The sequence below is a fragment of the Taudactylus pleione genome, unplaced genomic scaffold (genome assembly GCF_031769625.1).
Source record: "Taudactylus pleione unplaced genomic scaffold, aTauple2 ptg000053l, whole genome shotgun sequence".
NCBI lineage: Eukaryota > Metazoa > Chordata > Amphibia > Anura > Myobatrachidae > Taudactylus > Taudactylus pleione.
In genome coordinates, this window is record NW_028284455.1 from 4,728,790 (window position 1) to 4,750,514 (window position 21,725).

The 21,725-nt window shown below is 43.1% G+C and overlaps 1 long non-coding RNA gene across 2 annotated transcripts in view; it reads left to right on the forward strand.

Annotated features, from left to right (window-relative positions):
* Positions 1-495: 495 nt before the first annotated feature.
* LOC148535258 (uncharacterized) overlaps positions 496-21,725 on the forward strand; it is a 211,642-nt gene continuing 190,412 nt past the window's right edge. Inside the window, exons 1-4 of one of the 2 annotated variants that reach the window (XR_015875740.1) lie at positions 512-541; positions 8,444-8,460; positions 15,268-15,374; positions 15,607-15,660. This is a non-coding gene — a long non-coding RNA (uncharacterized LOC148535258). Of the gene's footprint in view, positions 542-8,443; positions 8,461-15,267; positions 15,375-15,606; positions 15,661-21,725 lie in introns of both variants that reach the window. The other variant, XR_015875746.1, reaches the window with a different exon arrangement.

The window sequence follows — 21,725 nt, forward strand, 5'->3', positions numbered from 1 at the left end:
AACACTATCTGTCGAGCATTAGATATAAAATGATTGATTGGGTGCCCCCTAGTATTAGGGGTGGAGATAGAGGCCGCATTCTGTTACAGAAAGAGGCCAAATGGATCCATATTTTGCAGACTGTACAGCCTTTGGGTCTGAATGAAAATCTATCTCTGACATGCTTTCTGTAATCATGCTGTTTTTTGTAATTATGCTGTTTACTTTAAATGACGCTCTTACTGTATTTTACATGAATTAGCTATCTTCCGTTATGCTTTAGCATGCGTGTAACATTGTACATATGCAGCTGGGGGATGACTATCTATAGACACTTCACCCCTGTGTACTGTCTGCTCTACATTGTTTATAGCTATGTTACAGCAGCATTATTGCGGTGATTGTTCATCACATTGTTAATCCTGTGAGTCAGTTTCCCCTCTCTGTTGTCAAGTTGCTATGGTGATGGCACTGGGTATTTTCTGACTACGCCCCCAGGCCCTCTCTGATGATGACATCAGCTTGGGCCACAGCTGGGGATTGTGGAGGTGACAGCACATGGGTGAGTTATCTGGTATATTGCACTGTTTTTTATTATATGTATGTCTTGATAAAAGCATTAAGTTGCTGAAACGTTGACAGCATTTCTGGTTTGACCTAATTTATTTATATCTGCTGCATAAGTCCCATTGTGTACCCTCTCTCTGTTTTTTACTTATTTAACCCATGGTTGACTGTGGCAAAAGGGCTGCTGATATTTTGTAGGAGAGTGCCGGACTATTATTCTTACATATATATATATATATATATATATATATATATATATAAAGAAATGAAGATTACAGCACCACTTTTGCTATTGACCCTCACTAATTGTTCTTAATAACTTTTATATATAGTGATATTTACTTATAATCAAACATATATGTGCAAATCAAACTCAGGTATATCTAAAGCACCCCCCAATAATATAGGTGTCAGCTCAACCAGAAAACCTGTAGCAGTGGCAATCTGCTACACATAGATAAATACATTAAAGAAACTGGAACAAAGCGCCTAGCGTGCCAGTATACCTTAATATATATATATATATATATATATATATATATGACAAAGTGCTTAGTGATAAATAGAAAGTGCAATCGTGCTCAATATACCTCACTTAATACGTATAATATTGATATATATGTATCAAACTTAATAAATAATTGATAAAAGTGTTTTTATAAAATATTTCATAAAATATTTAAAAAAAAATTCATATAATAATGTATACTTATAGGGAACAAGGGGTTAGGGAATTGGAGATCGCACCAAGACTATTATCCATGCAAGATCACCCTGATTGTCATAAATATATGTCCCAGACTTTTATTATATTCAGGGGTGCAACCTAGGGATATATAATTACTCAAGCAAAAAAAAAGGAAAAAAATAATCCCCATGTAAGTGCACAAATTCTCGCAAGAATGAAACATAAGAATAAAAATTAACTTTTATTAATTGCTTCTAATAACCAAAATAGTGGTAAAAATAAAAACACGACAAAATATACATAACAAATTTGAGAATAAAAGTTAAAATACTAATAAGTGCTCAGTCTGTATGTCTACAATAAATCACAAATTTGTGTGCTGTAATGTATGTGTGATACTATCATTACATCCAGGTATCACATGAATATATAGGTAATATGAGTTGGGTACAACAATATATCTACCATATACCCCGTAGCGTCCTTGAACCTAAGAATAAATGTGTATTGATATAACCATGTTTATATATCAAAATAGAGCTTGATTGCTCTTATCCAAAATATTATCTCAGGAACCACGCTGTCCTCATGGCTTGTATCATCAAACAAAATGACACATATATGGTGGGTAATATAATATTAGTAACACTTACACACCTAAAGTGGTACACTCTGAACCCCCCTGTATGTGTCGGATAACCGCTCTAATACAAGCCGACTACAGCCCTCTATAATCAAGTACGGTCTCCCGTTAATTTGCTAGCGGCCGGCAGCTGTCAGCTATACACCGCACTGACTCTGCAGCGTCGTGCGGCTCATAGCTCCTAGTAACAGCGGCTAGAGATGATTTTGCCAGACACGGTATATTTATCACAGCATTAACATTCAGCTAAATAGACAGACATTTAAGACTGGCACAACAAACGCCTGACGCGCGTTTCGCAGTGCTTTTTCACAAGGCAATATAATAATGTGTAATAATCAGTGAAATAATGAAATATAAAAATTGAAATAAAATATATATATATTTATTTAGAACAACAAAACTGTCCTCAAACCCATCAGGATAGTAAAAAACATGTACAAAAAGGAGCAAAAAATAAAAAAATATATAGGAGTAACTTATCTGATCACAACAACGGTAAGTTCATGAAAGGAGAAGATGTAGCCTGGAGGCTTCAACAACTTCTCCTCTCCTTTCATGAACTTACCGTTGTTGTGATACCAACACACTTCTCCAAATCAGTAACCAGCCCTGGACCTCTGAGCCTGGTCTTTCATTGGAAAATAGGGGGGAAAATTAGCGTGTGGTTCACCCTAGTCTAAAATAACCAGCATCGGGCTGAACGAGCTGGAGGATTATGCGATAGAAGGGGACACACAATGTGAGGTCCCCCCTGTCATCCCATTATTCAGCCCTGAACTGGTGAACCCAGGGCTGAAATTCCTCAGAAAGTGGGGACCTCAAAAATAAAACAGGGTCCTCACTCCAGAGGGACAACCAGCCCTGGGCTAATATTTTACTGTTATCCATGTAACCAAAAAATGATCACTGATCCCCACAGACACTCTGTACAGTGCTTAAACCGAAATGTTATCAGGTGCATGAAATTTATCACAACCTGCATGCATCTCCATTGTCAAACATTAGCAGAAGAATCAGTTTATCAAACAAGTTAATTTGTTAAATGTTTGTTCTGCTAGAAAAAGCCCTGGACAGCTGTAAGTGCTGTTACTGTGAAATGGATGTATAGGCACAACAACAGCACAGATATGAAGCAGTAGGCCACATAAGATCACAGAACGGAACCACCAGGTGCTTAAGCACATGCTTATAAATATTGTCTGTCTTTGGTTGCAACACGAATTACTGATTTCCAAACTGCTTGTGAAAGCAATGTCAACACAAGAAATGTTTGTTGTGGATTGGCCTTTCATGTAAAAACAGTAACACACAAGCCTCTCGTCACAATGTGCAATGCTAAACATTGGGAAGAGTGGTGTAAATCACTCCACCAGTGGCGTATCTATAATGGGTGGAGTGATTGACGTGGAGTCTTTGTTTTTTATGTAATAAAACTTTTGTCTATATTTGCATGATGTGGCGCCCCCTTTTTGTGCTCTAATATTTCACATATATATATATATATATATATATATATATATTAGGGGATGTGCACCGACTCCTGTGTTTTGGTTTTGGATCTGTATTTCCTTCAAGGTTTTGGATTTGGTTTTGAAAAACCACCCTCAAGTGTTTTGGTTTTGGATCTGGATTAAAAAAAAATAGATAAAAAGTTTTGTAGGCATGTAAAGTCCAAAAAGCCAAAGTTCAGTAAAATGAACCAAAAAAAATGAAAATTAAATTTAAATAATCTGAGGAGAAACTTAAACTTGCCAGTATGCCATTTACGACACGGAGTGGCAAGGAACGGCTAAGGCCCTGGCCTATGTTAATGACTAGTGGTTCAGCTTCACATGACGATGGAAGCACTCCTCCTCCTGCTAGAAAAATTAAAATATATAAGCTGTCAAAAGCACAGCAAAGAACTGTGCATTCTAAGAAGATAGCACAAATCCCCAAAGAGAGTCCAAGTGTGGTGGCGGTTGCGATGCCTGACCTTCCCAACACTGGACGGGAAGAGGTGGCTCCTTCCACCATTTGCACGCCCTCTGCAAGTGCTGGAAGGACCACCCACAGTTCAGTTGCTGATATTCAAATAGAAGATGTCACTGTTGAAGTACAACAGGATGAGGATATTGGTGTAGCTGACGCTGAGGAGGAAGTTGATAAGGAGGATTCTGATGGTGATGCGGTTTGTTTAAATCAGGCACCAAGGGAAACAGTTGTTGTCCGTGGGATGAAAAAGCCCATCATGGTCATGCCTGGGCAGAAGACCAAACATTCCACCTCTTTGGTCTGGAAATATTTCTATACAAATCCGGACAACTGTCTTGCCATATGTACCTTATGTAAAGGTGTAATAAGTAGGGGTAAGGACGTTAACCACCTAGGAACATCCTCCCTTATACGTCACCTGCAGCGCATTCATAAAATGTCCGTAAGCAGTCCAGGGACACCTAAATCCCTTTGTCATGTTGTATCCAAGCGCCTGCAAACCACACGGTCAATTCCCTCCTCATCAATTTTGTCCTCAATCAGGATCGGAAGTAGTAGTGCAGGCCATGCCACTGGCATGACTGACTCCTTTCCTATCCGGGATTCCTCCGGAGGATCCTGCATTGCTACGCCTACTGCTGCCGCTAGTGCTGTTGCTGCTGGGAGTCATTCATCATCCCAGAGAGGAAGTTGGAACACCACTACTTCTTTTACTAAGCAATTGACCCTCCAACAGTCCTTAGCGAGGAGGATGAAGTACGACAGCAATCATCCTGTTGCAAAGCGGATAACTGAGGCCTTGACAGCTATGTAGGTGTTAGATGTGCGTCCGGTATCTGCCAATAGTGCAGTGGGATTTAGACAATTGATGGAGGTAGTATATCCCGTGTACCAAATCCCATCTAGATTCCACTTCACTAGGCAGGCGATACCGAGAATGTACAGAAACGTCAGAAAAAGTGTCCTCAGTGTCCTAAATAATGCGGTTGAACCCAATGTCCACTTAACCACAGACATGTGGACAAGTGGAACAGGGCAGACTAAGGACTATATGACTGCGACAGCCCACTGGGTAGATGTATCACCTTATGCAGCAACAACAGCAGCATCACCAGTAGCAGCATCTCAGAAATGGCAGCTTTTGAGGAAACCGCTCCTTTGCTGAGAAACGCATCAAGCAGCACACTGTTCCATTGAGACATTTAAACAGCGCTTACCACGTGCAGCAGCACTGATCCACCCGGACTCCACTACATCACTGGGAGAGAAGCATGCCAACCAGCATTCACACCAGGTCCGGTGGACATCCTGCTTTGGCTCCATTTGCTGTGGAGAGCCTCCGACTGCCAACTTCGGGAGATGGCTCAACACACCGCACATCGGGAATTTATCCTCATGTTTGCTTCCGTGTTCCACCTGGAGACAGATATAATTGCCGGCGCCAAGCACGGATCCGACCACCTCCACTCCTTCAGTTCCACTTGAGGAGGATGCACTCATTCAGCCGGGGAAGGTGAGGAGGGGATAACCAGCTGGAATTCCCCCCCCCTGTGACCAGGTCCAGGAAACCCCCGATTGTAAGGTACCTTACTTATCAAACTTTATGACGAATAGACCATGTGAATCAATATATTCCTCATTCAGACTATCGTAATGAGAAGTCTCGATCTGCTCACTAAAAAGATTTGGGAGCTGTAATACTGTTGGTGTGTCAGTGCTGATCGCTACACAATATCCATTTGTCACAATTCAGTGTTTTGGACTACACTTTGATTTATTGTAACATCCAGTGGTTACATTCCTTATAGTTCCATCTGTGAGACTGCAAGTTGCACAGTATCCACTATTGCTCATACTGCATTTCTACAGCCCTAACAGGACTATTGTTATTTTTAATGCATTGGTTGGTGTAGGTTCCTGCTCATTGGTAATTAGAGCGGTGTATATTTATTTTTACCTACCTGTGTTTTTTTCCTGATTTGTTCCATTTATCAATTATTTATTATTCATGATTTATTATTCATTATTTATATGATTGCTGATTGGTATCCGAACCTGACTCCGAATGTTCAACAAATTTATTATTTATTATTAAATATCTTATAAATTATTTAACTTGTCAGTTGCACTGTGCTTCTTTTCTTTTACTTTTCTCTAGTAGTACCATTGTGAGGTCCAGCACCTCTTACAGAAGCAGCAGTCCTGTAGGATTATTTTATTTAATTCATTACACCACTGAGCTCTTATACAATTTATACCTACATTTCTTGGCGCTCTCCTTTAGTCTTCCTTTCTTTTTCTGGTTTTTAAACCTCTTAGAGAAACTGAGGGAAATCATCACCCAATGGCTTACCCCACTTAGACTCTCCTGGGGATTTGTGATATCTGACAACGCTACCAATATTATGCGGGCATTACATCTGGGCAAATTCCAGCATGTCCCATGTTTTGCTCACACACTAAATTGGGTGGTGCAGATTTTTTTGAAAAACAACAGGGGCATGCAGGAGACGCTTTGGGTGGCCCGAATAATTTCAGGCCACTTTCGCCATTCAGCGACTTCATGCCGAAGACTGGAGTGCCAGCAAACACTCTTGAACCTGCCCTGCCATCACCTGAAGCAAGAGGTTGTAACACAGTGGAACTCAACCTTCTATATGCTTCACAGGAAGGAGGAGCAGCAAAATGCCATTCAAGCCTATACCTCCACCTATGACATAGGCAAAGGAGGGGGTATGCACCTGACTCAAGCACAGTGGAGAATGATTTCCGTGTTGTGCAAAGTTCTCCAGCCCTTCGAACTTGCCACAGGTCATTCCCCTCATCAGGCTTTTGCAGAAGTAGCTGGAGAAAGTGAAGGAGGAGCTAAGATGGAGCAATTCCACTCAGTATGTGGGACTTGTGGATGAAGCCCTTAATTCGATTTGCTAGGATTCGAGGGTGGTCACTCTTTTGAAATCAGACCACTACATTTTGACCACCGTGCTCGATCCTAGGTTTAAAGCCTACGTGGTGTCTCTCTTTCTGGCGGACACAAGCCTACAGAGGTTCAATGACCTGCTGGTGAAAACACTGTCAGCTGAAGTGGAACATGACACTGCAACAGCTCCTTCTTCATTTCTCCCGCAACTGGGGCTGCCAGGAAACAACTTAGATATCCTAAGCAACCCACTGGCGGTGATGCAGGGTAGGCAGGACCAAGTTTGGACATCTGGTCTGGACTGAAGGACCTGCCAACTATTTCTGACATGTCTACTGTCACTGCATATGATGCTGTCACCATTGACAGAATGGTGGTGGATTACATCGGTGACAGCATCCAAATAGGCATGTCAGACAGTCCGTACCTGTACTGGAAGGGAAAAGAGGCAATTTGGAGGCCCCTGTACAAACTGGTTCTATTTTAAATAATTTGCCTCACCTCCAGTGTGTACTCCAAAAGAGTTTTTAGTGCAGCTGGGAACCTTGTCAGCGCAAGGCATAGGAGGTTGCTTCCACAAAATGTGTAGAAGATTATATTCATCAAAATGAATTATCAATTCTTCTGGGAAGACCAGCCTCCAGAAAGTACAGAGGAACCTGTGGTGGTGGATTCCAGTGGGGATGAATTAATACTCTGTGAGGATGAGAATGTACACAACACTTGAAGAGGGTGAGGAATTGGTGGATGAGGATGAGTACGACATCTTGCCTCTGTAGAGCCAGTTTGTGCAGGGACAGATTAATTGCCAGCTTGTTTTGTGGGGGCCCAAACAAACCAATCATTTCAGCCACAGTCGTGTGGCAGACCTGGCGCTGAAATGATTGGTTTGTTAAAGTGTGCATGTCTGGTTTATTCAACATAAGGGTGGGTGGGAAGGCCCAAGGACAATTCCATCTTGCACCTCTTTTTTTCTTTGTATTATGTACTCTTTGGGGCCTAGTTTTTTGAACTGCCATCCTGTCTACAACTGCAGTGCCACTCCTAGATGGGTCACGTGTTTGTGCCGCTCACTTGTGTCACTTAGCATAAGCATACAGCTACCTCGGTGCAACCTTTTGGCCTAAAAACAATATTGTGAGCTGTGAGGTGTTCAGAATAGACTGGAAATGTATGTTATTGAGGTTAGCAATAGCATAGGAACAAAAAATATACAGATCCAAAACACAAAACCCGGAAGGGTGGTTTTGGCAAAACCAATCCAGATCCAAAACATGAAGAAAGATCCAGATCCATAACCCAAACACAAAACACGAAAAGTGGCCGCTGCACACCCCTAATTATTACTAAGCAGATGGTGAATCTATGCAAAGTTCAGTTGACAGGGTTATGTATGTAGGCAGAGGTCTCTCTTGCGGAGTTATAGTGTGTGTCTCTCTCCTGAGGTAAAATATATAAGAGGAGTTGCCAGACCCCTCTCTCCATGGATCCTGAGAGTAGGGAGTTAATTGTGACAATAGGAGTCTCCTGTGAAAATTATTTTGGATATATCTTTTAAGTCAAAAGTCCACTGTGAGGAGTTCTTAAGATACTGTATGCATGTTTTTGGAGTTTTATCTTTTATACCTCTGTATGCAGTGCAACAATGTATGTATTTTTCTCATTGCAGTGTGATGACTGACTGGGGTATGTATGATCAGTTCTAGAACTTTCCAGCAGCCATATACTAGGGAGAGCTCCAGCCGGTCCCCCTACTCCTCCCTCTGATCACAACTGGTCCACAGTCAGGCTCTGCTCTCCCAGCAGTTCCTCTACCTCTGTATGCCTCACACAGTGATGTCTGCTTCTCTGCTTCTCTTCTCAGCACTTGAGATGCCATATGCTCTGCAGCTCTACACTTATCCTCTCTCCCACAAAAGGCTCAGGCTGTGATGTCTGGACCTAGATGAACTCTTTCTACCCTGGACTCTCAAACTGTCCCTACAGCTGGTACAGCACCTCACTGCTATCATTCTGCTCAGCCACGGGACACAGGACATCCTCACTGGCACAGGTCCCCTCCTCCATACATGATGCTCACCCAGCTGAGTCCCATCCCAGAGATTTCTAGATCCATCCTGTTCTATTTACTAAGCCTTGGGTGGAGATAAAGTCGATGGAGATAAGGTGCCAGCCAATCAGCAGTGGCATGGCAGTCAAAAGCTGATTGGCTGGTACCTTATCTCCGTTCACCTTATCTCCATCCAAGGCTTAGTAAATAGACCCCTCTATTCCTTAAGAATAATTGGTTCATAGGTGGAAAGTGCAATGTATACCTTTACAGTTTTACCCTGTACAGTGGTGAACAGTTTTATACATACAATTTACACTAAAATATATATGTATTTCTATTTTAAAGGAACAGGGTACTTGTTGTGTTACACATGCACTCTTTCTCCCCACTGGCATTTGGATCTTCACTTCTCTGAATATTTCTTGTGGACCTAGGGGCCTGACTCATTACAGATCATTATTGGGATCATAGCTGTGATTATGCACGCAGCCCCACTGTGAATATATGCTAATGAATGCTATCGCAATGCCATGGCACAGCCAGCATAGAGATGTCCACTGCCACTATCTCACATCCGTAATACCTGACAGTCCTCGTATACATCGGGAACATCGAGTAACATCCACCCCTCACATAGAATTACAGCAGGTCTGACCTTACTCAGAAATTGCTAACCTCATTGTACACAATGAGTACTGTAGCCTTCAGTGGGCATCAATGCATAAACTGCTACTTCAAAGAAGAACAAATGTTAATTGACCAATGTAGAACTGTGTCACTTATCATAGAACTGTACATTTTGAAACTTAACAGTTCCAAAATGATAACTTTAACTAAAGTGTACCTATCACTCAAACATAACAGAAGAAGTTACAGTATGTGACATTTTTCTAAGTGCGTTCATGATGACCCTTGTGCCCAGTGAATTGATATTCTGCATTCTTATGAAGATTAGTCTAGTACACAAAATGACCACCCCTCCTAGGTGTAAAGGTGATGGGAGACAACACATTAATTTTTATCTTCCTAGTTTTATTTATTACTCTTTTTCTATGATCCTTATTTATAGTATATAATCCCACCACTGCACTAAAAAATGTAATTCATTAATATAATTAATATATACACCTACTGTAAATTGTATGATGGTGTACAAAGAGGTGTTCGGGAAGGACAGATCTGCCCAGCTATTTTGTTGCTCATGGAGTGGCGTGCAGGCCTCTGAGTCACGCCATGGACTTGTGGTGTGGCATGCAGGCCTCTGAGTTGTGCTATGGATTTGTGGCATACCATGGTATTCTTCAATGAAGGATATGCTATGGCATGTAATACAGCACTTAACCGCTGTGTGGCAAGTGCTCCACTGTTGTAATTTGTACTGATTGCCTTGTACTGAATGCCATACTGTTAAACTTAAATTGGATGGATATCACATTCACAGCATTTGCATGTTCGCACAACCAATATTTTTAATATCACATATTGTATATACAGTAAGATCTTATAACAGGATGCAAATCAGTCCATATACAGTATTGTACATAACTGAACAGTAGAGAAGTTGCCTGAGTTGTTATCACAGTATAACCGATACTGTAGATTAATGAGATGCACGCACAGCTTTCACTGAGATGGGATGATTTACAGTATGACAATTTTTTTTATAATTAAAAACAGCAGCGGGAGGAGTGCACAAGGATGAGGCCACTCTGTGCGGTTCACTGTAGCTGGCGTGTGGGCTAGTGGTTAGGTGATCACTTTGGAAGAATTATGGTCCCGGGTTCGATCCCTGGAAAATAATATTTTTTAATTTTTTGGCACTGTCTGCTCTGGACACTATAGTGAAACTACTGTAGTAGTGTTGTACTGTAACACTGTAGTGTTGTTGTTTAAAAGACTGCTTAAAAGTAAGACATTACAAACTGATTGTGCGTTTAAATAGTGCAAAACTTTCGTCAATGTCTGCGCTGTGGGGTTGCAATAGGATTTCTTGCGCATGCCCAGTGGAGGGGTTACAATGGTATCTGTGGCGCCAAGCCATACGCCATGTAGCGCTATGCCATGGTGTATGGAAGATCATCAATGCGCATGCGCAGTTGTCTGTATTACTACAGTACTGTACGGTATGCTGTTGAATTTTCACCCTTGCGCCACTCTGCGCTGCCCAAGACTTGTACACAATAGTCATTTCATGACTTCAGAAACTGCTACAGTAGTGCACTCTGTTTGAGAGGGAAGCCTCTAAATTACAAACTGACTGCGTTTAAAACATGAATTTTGCACCACTCTCTACGCTGTCCTAGACTTGGACACAATAGTGAATTACAAACTGACTGTGTGTTTAAAGCGCAAAATAGCACTGCACCTCAAACTTGCCATGCCGCTGGCATGCCCACCAAGGGGGGGCATGCTGTCACTCACCATCGACAGCACACCCCCTTTGTAGCAAGACCCATAGCGACGGCTTGCCCGTCGCTATCCGTGTCTCGCGCATGCACAAGATGGAGCCGCCTCCGTCGTGCACATGCACACTGGGCCAACATCGACCTGCTTGTGAGCGCTCAGCGCTAGCGAGCGGGTCTGAATTAGGCCCTTTGTACAGTATGAGAGAGAGGTCTCTGTATTACAAACTGACTGTGCGTTTAAAGAGCAAAATAGCGCTACACCGCAAACTTGCGACAATGTAGATGCGGTGTCAGCCTTGCACACTATAGTGATGTCTTTTGAGCAGTAACTAGTAGTGGGATCTGTATGAGATAGAGCTCTCTGTATTACATGGTTGGCGCTATGGTGGCTGTCAGCCATCTCCGATGGATTAGAAATGGCATCTCTGGCGGGCACATGCCCAGTAGGAGGGTTGCGATGGGATTTCTGGCGCATGCCCAGTGGGCCAAGAGTCATACACAGTGCATTCAGGTCCCTTCCCCCAAAGCAAGCAAGAGCCTCTCATTACCATAATAAAGGATGCTTTGTTAATCCTTTTACTGTAAGCAGTCAGCTCTGCCCTTGTGTCCTGAAAAAGGCTATGAATAGTGACCATTGCCAAAGACACCATCCCCCATATGCTAGGACAACTAGTGTGCTGCTATGAATGTGTCTGTACTGTATATTAAAAACTGACAGTGCGGTTGAATTTTGACCACACAATAGTGATTTCATAACTGCAGAAACTGGCAGTGAATGGACTCTATACAGTATGAGAGAGAGGTCTCTGTATTACAAACTGACTGTGCGTTTAAAGAGCAAAATAGCGCTACACCGCAAACTTGCGACAATGTAGATGCGGTGTCAGCCTTGCACACTATAGTGATGTCTTTTGAGCAGTAACTAAGAGTGGCCTTTGTCTATGAGAAGGCTCTCTGTATTACAAACTGACTGTGCGTTTGAAGCACAAAATAGCGTTACATCGCAAACTTGCAACAATGTCGATGCTGTTCCAACCTTGCTCACTATAGTGATTTATCATGTCCAGTAAGTAGGAGTGGGATCTGTATGAGATAGAGCTCTCTGTATTACATGGTTGGCGCTATGGTGGCTGTCAGCCATCTCCGATGGATTAGAAATGGCATCTCTGGCGGGCGCATGCCCAGTAGGAGGGTTGCGATGGGATTTCTGGCGCATGCCCAGTGGGCCAAGAGTCATACACAGTGCATTCAGGTCCCTTCCCCCAAAGCAAGCAAGAGCCTCTCATTACCATAATAAAGGATGCTTTGTTAATCCTTTTACTGTAAGCAGTCAGCTCTGCCCTTGTGTCCTGAAAAAGGCTATGAATAGTGACCATTGCCAAAGACACCATCCCCCATATGCTAGGACAACTAGTGTGCTGCTATGAATGTGTCTGTACTGTATATTAAAAACTGACAGTGCGGTTGAATTTTGACCACACAATAGTGATTTCATAACTGCAGAAACTGGCAGTGAATGGACTCTATACAGTATGAGAGAGAGGTCTCTGTATTACAAACTGACTGTGCGTTTAAAGAGCAAAATAGCGATACACCGCAAACTTGCGATAATGTAGATGCGGTGTCAGCCTTGCACACTATAGCGACGTCTCTTGAGCAGTAACTGAGGGTGGCCTCTGTCTCTGAGAGGGCTTTCTGTATTACAAACTGACTGTGCATTTGAAGTGCAAAATAGCGTTACATCGCAAACTTGTGACAATGTCGATGCTGTTCCAATCTTGCACACTATAGTGATTTCTCATGTCCAGTAAGTAGTAGTGGGATCTGTATGAGAGGGAGAGCTCTTTGTATTACACGGTTGGCATTATGGTGGCTGTCAGCCATCTCCGATGGATTAAAAATGGCATCTCTGGTGGGCGCATGCCCAGTAGGAGGGTTGCGATGGGATTTCTGGCGCATGCCCAGTGGGCTGAGAGTCATACACAGTGCATCAGGTCCCTTCCCCCAAAGCAAGCAAGAGCCTCTCTTTACCATAATAAAGGACGCTTTGTTAATCCATTTACTGTTAGCAGTCAGCTCTGCCCTTGTGTTCTGAAAATGGCTACGAAAAGTGACCATCCCCTATCTGCTAGGACAACTACTGTAGTGTGCTGCTATGAATGTTACACAATAGTGATTTCATGACTTCTGAAACTTATCAATCCCGTGAAGCCCACACTACTTTGCCACTACGGTTATGACTACACTACAGTGCACCACAGATGCCTGCTGTAACGAGGGAATTAGTGTCGTTGTGCGTTGTGTGCCGTATGTTATGCGTCGTGCATTGTGCGACGTGCGTCACTGGCTATTGAAAATGGCTGCGATAAGGGCGAGGAGGTTTTCGTCTGGCGAGCTCTTTGTCTTGGTGAAGTGGTGGTACCAAGCCTTTGCCACTAACCAAGACAAAGAGCTAGCATATAGAAATGCCAGCAGGGATATATACAGGCGCTATGGCCTGCGCCGTGACGTAAGGTCCCTGCAGCGCAGGTGGTCAGACTTGCTGAGGAGGGACAGGCCTCGCCTAGTGCAGATCAGGAGGTGTATAAGGCGCAGTAAATACAGTATTGCTGTATAATCACATGCATTACAGTATACTGTACAATAACAAATACAGTACAATGCATGACTCTGGCATACTCTACATTACTGTACACTGCACTGTAGGGTGTTGGATAATACAGTATCTGACGATGACTGACAGTTGTTACCACACACTGACATGACTGGCAGACATTTGATTGACAGGCTGATTAAATCTACAGTATTGTACTGTACATGGACTAAAGGGCGACACACTATTGGTCGACATGACTTGTTTGTATAATTAACCTAGAGTAACAAAAGGCAAGTTGATTGATCCAGCATTCTAATGCCTGTTGACCAATTCTATGTTAACCTACTGTACACACTATATATCTGTGATGGGCCTGCCACCATTAAGTCTGACATTATTACTGTACGTCACGGACAGATTCAGGGGTCTCCAATCAGCTCCCAACTGTCATCTCACAGGCTGTGTTTGAAAAATGAAATTTGGGAGCTGATTGGCTGGTATCTTATCACTTCTCACTCTGGGCCCCATTTACAAACGAAGGGAAATACCAGCTGGAATTTTCGTTTAGTATCACTGTGATACAAACTAAAATTCCACTGGTACGGTATTTAGTAATACTTACCCCTCCGGCGAGGTCCCGCGAAGTCGTAGTCCTCAGTGAGGTCCTCCGCTGGGTTGCTGGCAGCCTAACGCTGCCAGCGACAAGCTCCAGTGTCATGCGCATGCGCGACGGTCCATCTGCGCATGTGCATGACAGGGAGACCCGGCAGTGCCTTGAAAAGCACCGCCGGGTCTCCATTGCCGGCAATGGGGCCCACATCGCTCTCGCCATCTTTTAGATGGTGAGAGCGATGCTGTACAAACAGCGGTAATCTAAGATTTACTAAATACAAGAAGATGGTATAACCCCTTTAGCGAGCGCTAAGGGGGTTATATTTCGTTTGTAAATGGGGCCCTCTTTCTCCTAACACTGCTTAGTACAGTAAATACTGTAGACCCCCTAAAAAATTTTAAACGCCAGGGTTTGCCTACAGTATACAGTAGCATCCAAAGTATGCAAAGGCCAGCAATTCTGGCAGCAGGGTGCCGATCCTGGCACCCTGCAAGGCAAAAGTACAGCTCGTGGGGTGGCGACAGTGCTGCCCACAGAGCCTCTGTGTGACGTTGCACCACTTGGTCATACAGTACTTTACTGTATATTTTTTTATATACAGTACAGAACTATACTGTTTTATGTTGGGCCCAATACCAGCTTCACAGACTACAGTAGTTTTTGTACTACAGTATACTGTATTGGTTTGTATTTTTATCATGGTCAATAGCTAATTCCCTAAGGCCATCTACAGTACTGTACCGTAATCCCTCTCCAATTTGGAATAGAGGTCTGACCTCTTGTTTTCAATTTCTCCTTAATGGCGACATGTATTTTCCCCCACAAGGCGAGAAGCCCCCCCATCACCACCGCCGCCATCACCACTGCCGCCATCACAACCACCGCCATCACCACCACCGCCAGCAGCCGGGCCCAGCGGGCTGAATTGCTGGAGTAAGTACAGTACACACTACTGTACATTGCTCTCTCTCTCTCTCTTAATTTTTCTCTCTCTCTTTTTCTCTCTCTCTTTCTGCTCGCTTTCTCTCTTTTTTTCTCTCTCTCTCTATCTCTCTTTTTCTCCCTCTTTCTGTGTTTGTTTTTGGTGTTATGGAGGCTCTGGTCAAGATTTATACAGTTTATTTGTTTCCAAATGGTTTTGATGGAAATTGTTCTTTTTCCACAGTCCTATCACCACCACCACCACCACCACCTGGCCCCAGTGGCCTCTCCATGCCGCGTAAGTACAGTACTGTACAGTACACCACATTGTTTTATACAGCACTGTAAATGGGAAACTTGCTTTGGGGGATCATGTTATCTATCCTTGAACGAATATGAACTATTGAACAAGAGTCTCAATGCAAAGCCAACCTTGTAAAACCATCTCTCTCATATAAACTGACATTTCTGCAATGATATTTAAGAGTAAGCATTCTTCTTCAGTATAAGATTGTAACATGACTAAATATAATAGATGTAAAGGGTAAATTCTACATTTCAGACATCCAGGTTTTAATTCTTCCTCTCTTTAATTGAATCAGAAAATGTTGTTTGGCAGTAACAGATTGCTTGACATTTTCTTTTCTATTTTGCTGTGAACACTACAGTGTTTGCTGCAAGTTCTTCCAGAGGTTACAACATAACAGTTTCAGGAACTAGTTAAAAAAGGTGTAGTTCTTTTTAACCACTCAGCAAAGGCTCATTTTTGTTGAAGTAAATACAGATAGTTGTCAGCCATCCAGCATTGTTCCTATCGAGATGAAAAGCTGGAAGACTGCCAATAGCTTCTTGTGATTAACCAAGCTGAAGTTTCTTGTACATTTATAGATGATATACTCGTATCTAGCAAATTGCTGCACAAAACACTATAGTCTAACAATTAAAGTAAGAAAAGAGTGATCATGTGGGCTGTCTTTGTAGGCAGATAAAAAGTATTTAATAATAAGATGGCTTTTTGGCAATTAAGAATAAAGCCATTACCAGAGGAGTGCTTCTAAGAAATTAACTTTGAAATCCTGGACAATGGTAAAGAAGCTGTCCTATATGTCATTTGATATATATATATTAAATATTATAAAACATTTATTTGCTTTGCAATGCTGTATTAGCAGATAAATCAGTGCACAAAGCCCTATGTATTAAACAGTTTAGCAGCACAGTATGCAGAGCAGAGTATACACAAATAAAAAAGACTGCTAAGAGATCATAAATTGATGCAGGGATGGACTGGGGCTGTACATCAGCCCTGGCAGTCTGTCCTGTGCACGTGTGCGTGCGCTCGCGAAAGGGGAGGTGGTTTAGTTTCAAGGCATGCCGCGAGTCACAGGGCCCAGGATTTGCAGAACGCTCCCCTCTCTTCCCGGCCTACTGCCGCTACCCTTTCTCCCAGAGCTAATAGCATGTATCCGGTGGCGTGGGGTGGGGGGCAGGGGTACTTCCACCCTCCTCGCACTGGACCTAAGACCATCAACCTTTCTGACAAGTTCCAGATGGCCAAACCGACCCTGAATAGATGTTTTGTAATGACCTGGCCCTTGAGGTTTCCAGTCAGAGGACTTGGGAGTCAGGGTGACTAGGTGGGGAGGCAGCAGTAGAGGAGGAGGAAGTAAATACGACTTCCTCAATGGCTAATTCTGGGTGTTGATGAGACCTGACCAGAGCTGCGTAGTCTAACACATTGGTGGTTTTCACCAGTGACCCCTCTAATTGGGATATGGGCTTAGCTACGGCCGAATGAGCAATTCGCGGCACCCTGGTCAGGGACCCAAGACTTAGCAACTGATAGGTAGTTAAGGAAGACCACTAAGTGGTTGGATATTATCACTAGGGATTATCGGTAGTAACTGATTAGTGTCACTGGAGAATATCGGTAGTGACCGATGTAGAATATCACTGAAGAGTATAGGTAGTGAATGATGTTGAATATCTCTGGAGAATATCGGTAGTCACTGATGTTGAATGTCACTGAAGAATATCGATAGGGACCGATGCTAAATATCACCAAAGAATATCAGTAATGACTGATGCTGAATAACACTGGAGAATATCAGAGACAGGAGAAGCGCTTGAGGATACAGCAGTGTGGAGCCTGGAACAGTGATCCAAAGCTAGCAGCTACTGGAGAAGAGAAGAGGTTCAGGCAACTTCCTGTGTCCTGGAGTCCTGCTTTATACTCTTAGGTATCTGTTCATTGGACTAGAGAGTCAACTGAGAGATGACAAGGCTACCAATGGTGGCGGGTCCAGTCAGGTGAGACAGACAATATGGTTGTGCCCATGACTACCACTGTGGGAACTCCAATATGGAGGATTGTGTGGAAGTCAACAGAACCCCGGGTATAATACTCAGCGCAAGATACCGCACCTGGCATCTGACCATGTGGCTAGTCAGTGGAAGCCGGCACCACAGTGAATAACAGCCGATCCCAGGCTGAATTCTGACAGTACCCTCACTTTTAGGGTGGACTCCCAAACACCTTGAAGGTTTAGCAGGAATTTTTTTCTGAAAAGCATGAATAAGCTGCGGTGCCTGAACATCAGAGGCTTTTATCTATGCTTGTTCTTCAGACCTCAGCCTTTCCAGTCAATCTAATACTGAAGATGACCCAAAATGATGTCTGGAATCAATAATCTGTTCCATCTCAAACTCAATCCCATGTTGAGTGCAAACTTGTGGAGTTTTAGGTGGAGTGTGATGGAATTGATTGAGAACTAAAGGTCGAAGCATGGAAATATGAAACGTATTAGATACCCTCAGCTGGGAAGGTAACTCTAATTTGTATGGCACCAGTTTCACTACCTTTTAAGATACGATAAGGACCAATGAAATGCGGAGCTAGTTTCATACTTGGAACTTTGAATCTTATATTCTTGGTGGAAAGCCAAACCCTATCTCCAGGTCATAGAAGAGGAACAGCCAAACGCTTGTGATCAGCAAATTTCTAGTAATTGATAGATGCCTTCTTTTATGAAGAATGTATTTTCTTCTAGATATCGAAGAAAGATTCAAGAAGATCGCAGACAGCAGGTACTTCTACCAGGTGTAAAGCTTGAAACTCTGCGACACGAGGATACATTCCAAAAACAGCGAAGAAAGGAGTAGAATTTATGGATGTGTGGTAGCAATAATTATGAGCATATTCTGCCTGAGGCAGCAGATCAAACCAATCATCTTGAGAAAAAGATACAAATAGTCTGATGAAAGTCTCCAGTTCATTATTAATTCTTTCCATCTGCCCATTAGTCTGCAGATAATAGGCACAGGAAAACTTCAATGTTATCCCACAGGAAGAACACAAGGCTCGCCAGAATCTAGCAACAAATTGTACACCACGGTCAGACATGATCTCTTTAAGTAGGCCATGCAGACAAAATATTTCACGAAGAAAGATTTTGGCTTCTTGTGTTGTCAAAGGGAGACCAATCAGACATATGAAGTGAGCCATTTTAGAATATCAGTCCACCACTACCCAAATCGTGTTGTGACCCTTGGAGGAAGATAACTCAGAAATTAAGTCCATGGATAAATGAGACTATGGATTCGACAGAATTGGTAAAGGTCATTGAGGACCTACTGCCTTTCTGTGAACAGATTTGTGCTGAGAGCACTTTGCACAGGACACAATAAAATGACTGACATCCTCTTTCATGGATGGCCACCAGTAGGAATGTTGAAGGAGTTTAAAGGTTTTATGAATGCCAGAATGACCTGCAAATAGAGAGGCATGGGCCCAAGTAAGTAATTTTTTATGAAGATTGGGAGCCACAAAGACTTTGCCAGGAGAAGGAACAGAACTAACTTGAGTGATTTTCATCTTCTTCCTGAGGCAAAAATTATCTAGAGAGAGCATTGGCTTTCTGATTCTGTACTCCCAGATGAAATATGACCTTGAAATTAATCCTGGAGAAAAAGAGAGCCCAGTGGGCCTGCCTAGGATTAAGATGTTGAGCCATCTTCAAATATAGCAGATTCTTGTGATCTGTAAATATGGTTACTGGGAACTTGGCTCCTTCCAAAAGATGTCTCCATTCCTCAAGTGCAAGTTTCATACCCAATAATTCCTGATCACCAAAAGCGCAATTTCTTTCTGCTGGAGAAAACTCTCAAGAGAAATATCCACAGGGATGATTCCATTCATTCTCAGCTATTTGAGATAACACAGCTCCCATGCTGACTGAGGAGGCATCTACTTCTAATGTAAAAGGTTTATTCAAATCCAGTTGACACAGGATAGGAGCAGAAGAGAAAGCCTGTTTGAGAGTCTGGAAGGCGGCTACAGCTGATGGCAACCAGCAAGAAGGATTAGCCCCTTTCTTTGTGAGTGCTGTAATGGGGGCCACTATGGTGGAGAAGTTGTTGATAAACCTTCGGTAGTAGTTTGAAAAACCAAGGAACCATGAACAGCTTTCAAAGAATTAGGTTGCGGCCAAGCCTGAATGGCATTCAGCTTTTCTGGATCCAGCTGTAAGGTTTCCCCTGAAAATATATGATAAAGAAATGGCACAGAAGTCTTTTCCAAAATACACTTAGAAATTTTTCAAAAAAGGTGATGGGCTCGAAGACGGGAGAGGACCTCTTTTATATGGAGACGGTGAGACTGGATCTCCCTTGAAAAATCAAAATATCATCCAGCTGGACCACTGCAGTATGATCAAGAATATCCCAAGAAATCTCATTCACATAACCGTGGAAGACTGCTGGGGCATTGCTAAGCCAAAAGGCATTACTAAATACTCAAAGTGGCCATCACGAATATTGAACGCAGTCTTCCATTCATCACCTTCCTTTACCTGAATCAGGTTGTAGACTCCTCGAAGATCTAGTTTGGTAAAGATAGTGGCACCACGCACCTTATCAAAGAGTTCAGAGATGAGAGGAAGATGATACCTATTCTTCACAGTGATCTCCTTTAATCTACGGTAGTCGATACAAGGCCTAAGGCTCCCATTCTTCTTTTTCACAAAGAAAGAACCTGCTCCATCGGGAGACATAGATAGCCACAGTTTCTGGGACTCAGGGTCCCATTCAGACCTGCTCGCAAGTGCCAATGCGCTCGCAAGTAGGTCGATGTTGAGGCCCTGCCGCACTGTGTGTGCCAAGCCCCGGAGCGAGAGAGAAATTCTCTTGCTCCGGGACTCACTACAAAAGGGGTGGCTGTCGATGGTGATCACTGGAGCTTGCCGTAGACGAGACCCTACCACAAGGGTCTCATCGCAAGCCCCTATGGTCACGATGGTCTTGACCATCGCAACCATAAACCTGGCCGCTCGCTAAAGCTGTGGGTGGTCACCCACAGCCTAGCAAATGGCCAGGAGGCCGGCTCTGAAGATAGAAGCGGCCGCCCTCATTCAGAGCAAGTGCTCGCATTTTGCGAGCGGCACTGAATGAGGTCCTTAGAGTGGATAGACACAAACACATGGTGAGACCTTTCCAGGTACCAATTCAATGGCATAATCCCATGGACAGTGAGGAGGTTGTTTATTAGCGGCTTGTTCACAAAAATGTCACAAAATTCTTGGTAGGGCTTTGTTTAGAACTTTCACCTGCAGAAACTGAAGCTGTGCGAGAAGAAGAGATCACAGGAGTAGTTTGGTGAGTCCAGAAAAGAACTATTCAAGCAAAACCTTTCTGGTGGCATGTGTGTCCCCATGCCAGGATATGCATGGTAGACCAATCAATAGTAGGACTATGCACCTGGAGCCAAGGTAATCCAAGAACTACAGCATGATTACACTTGGGTAGCACTAGAAGCTTAAGTTCTTCCTGATGCAAAGCACCTATACTGAGCACAACAGGTAGCAAAACTGATGTTATGGTACCTGCCTGGATAGTACTGCCATCGACAGCGGAGAGAACCAATGTCCGTTGAAGCGGTTTAACAGAAACACCAAAGTTTCTGAGATTAAGTTACCCGCTGCTCCAGAGTCAATTAAAGCATCAATTCTCTTAGTGTGGGACCCAACACGAACTTTGACAGGCAACACAGAATAAGCTAAATGAGAGGAGTTAGATAGAATCCCCAACCGGACACTCCTAGAACCGGTCAGGGTTTCCCATTTCCCAAAATTTGAGGACATGCGCCAAAGAAATGTCCTGGAGTGGCGCAGTAAATGCAAAGCTTATCACACATATGGCGAGTCCACTCTGCTGTTGTCAAACAAGAATGATTTATCTGCATAGGTTCATCTTTGTATGGAAAAGAAGTATTCATATTAGTAGACATAGGGCGATCCTTGCTACGATCCTTTCATCACCTACTTGACTGTCTTTCTCTCTGACAAAGATCAGTTTTAATACAGAGAG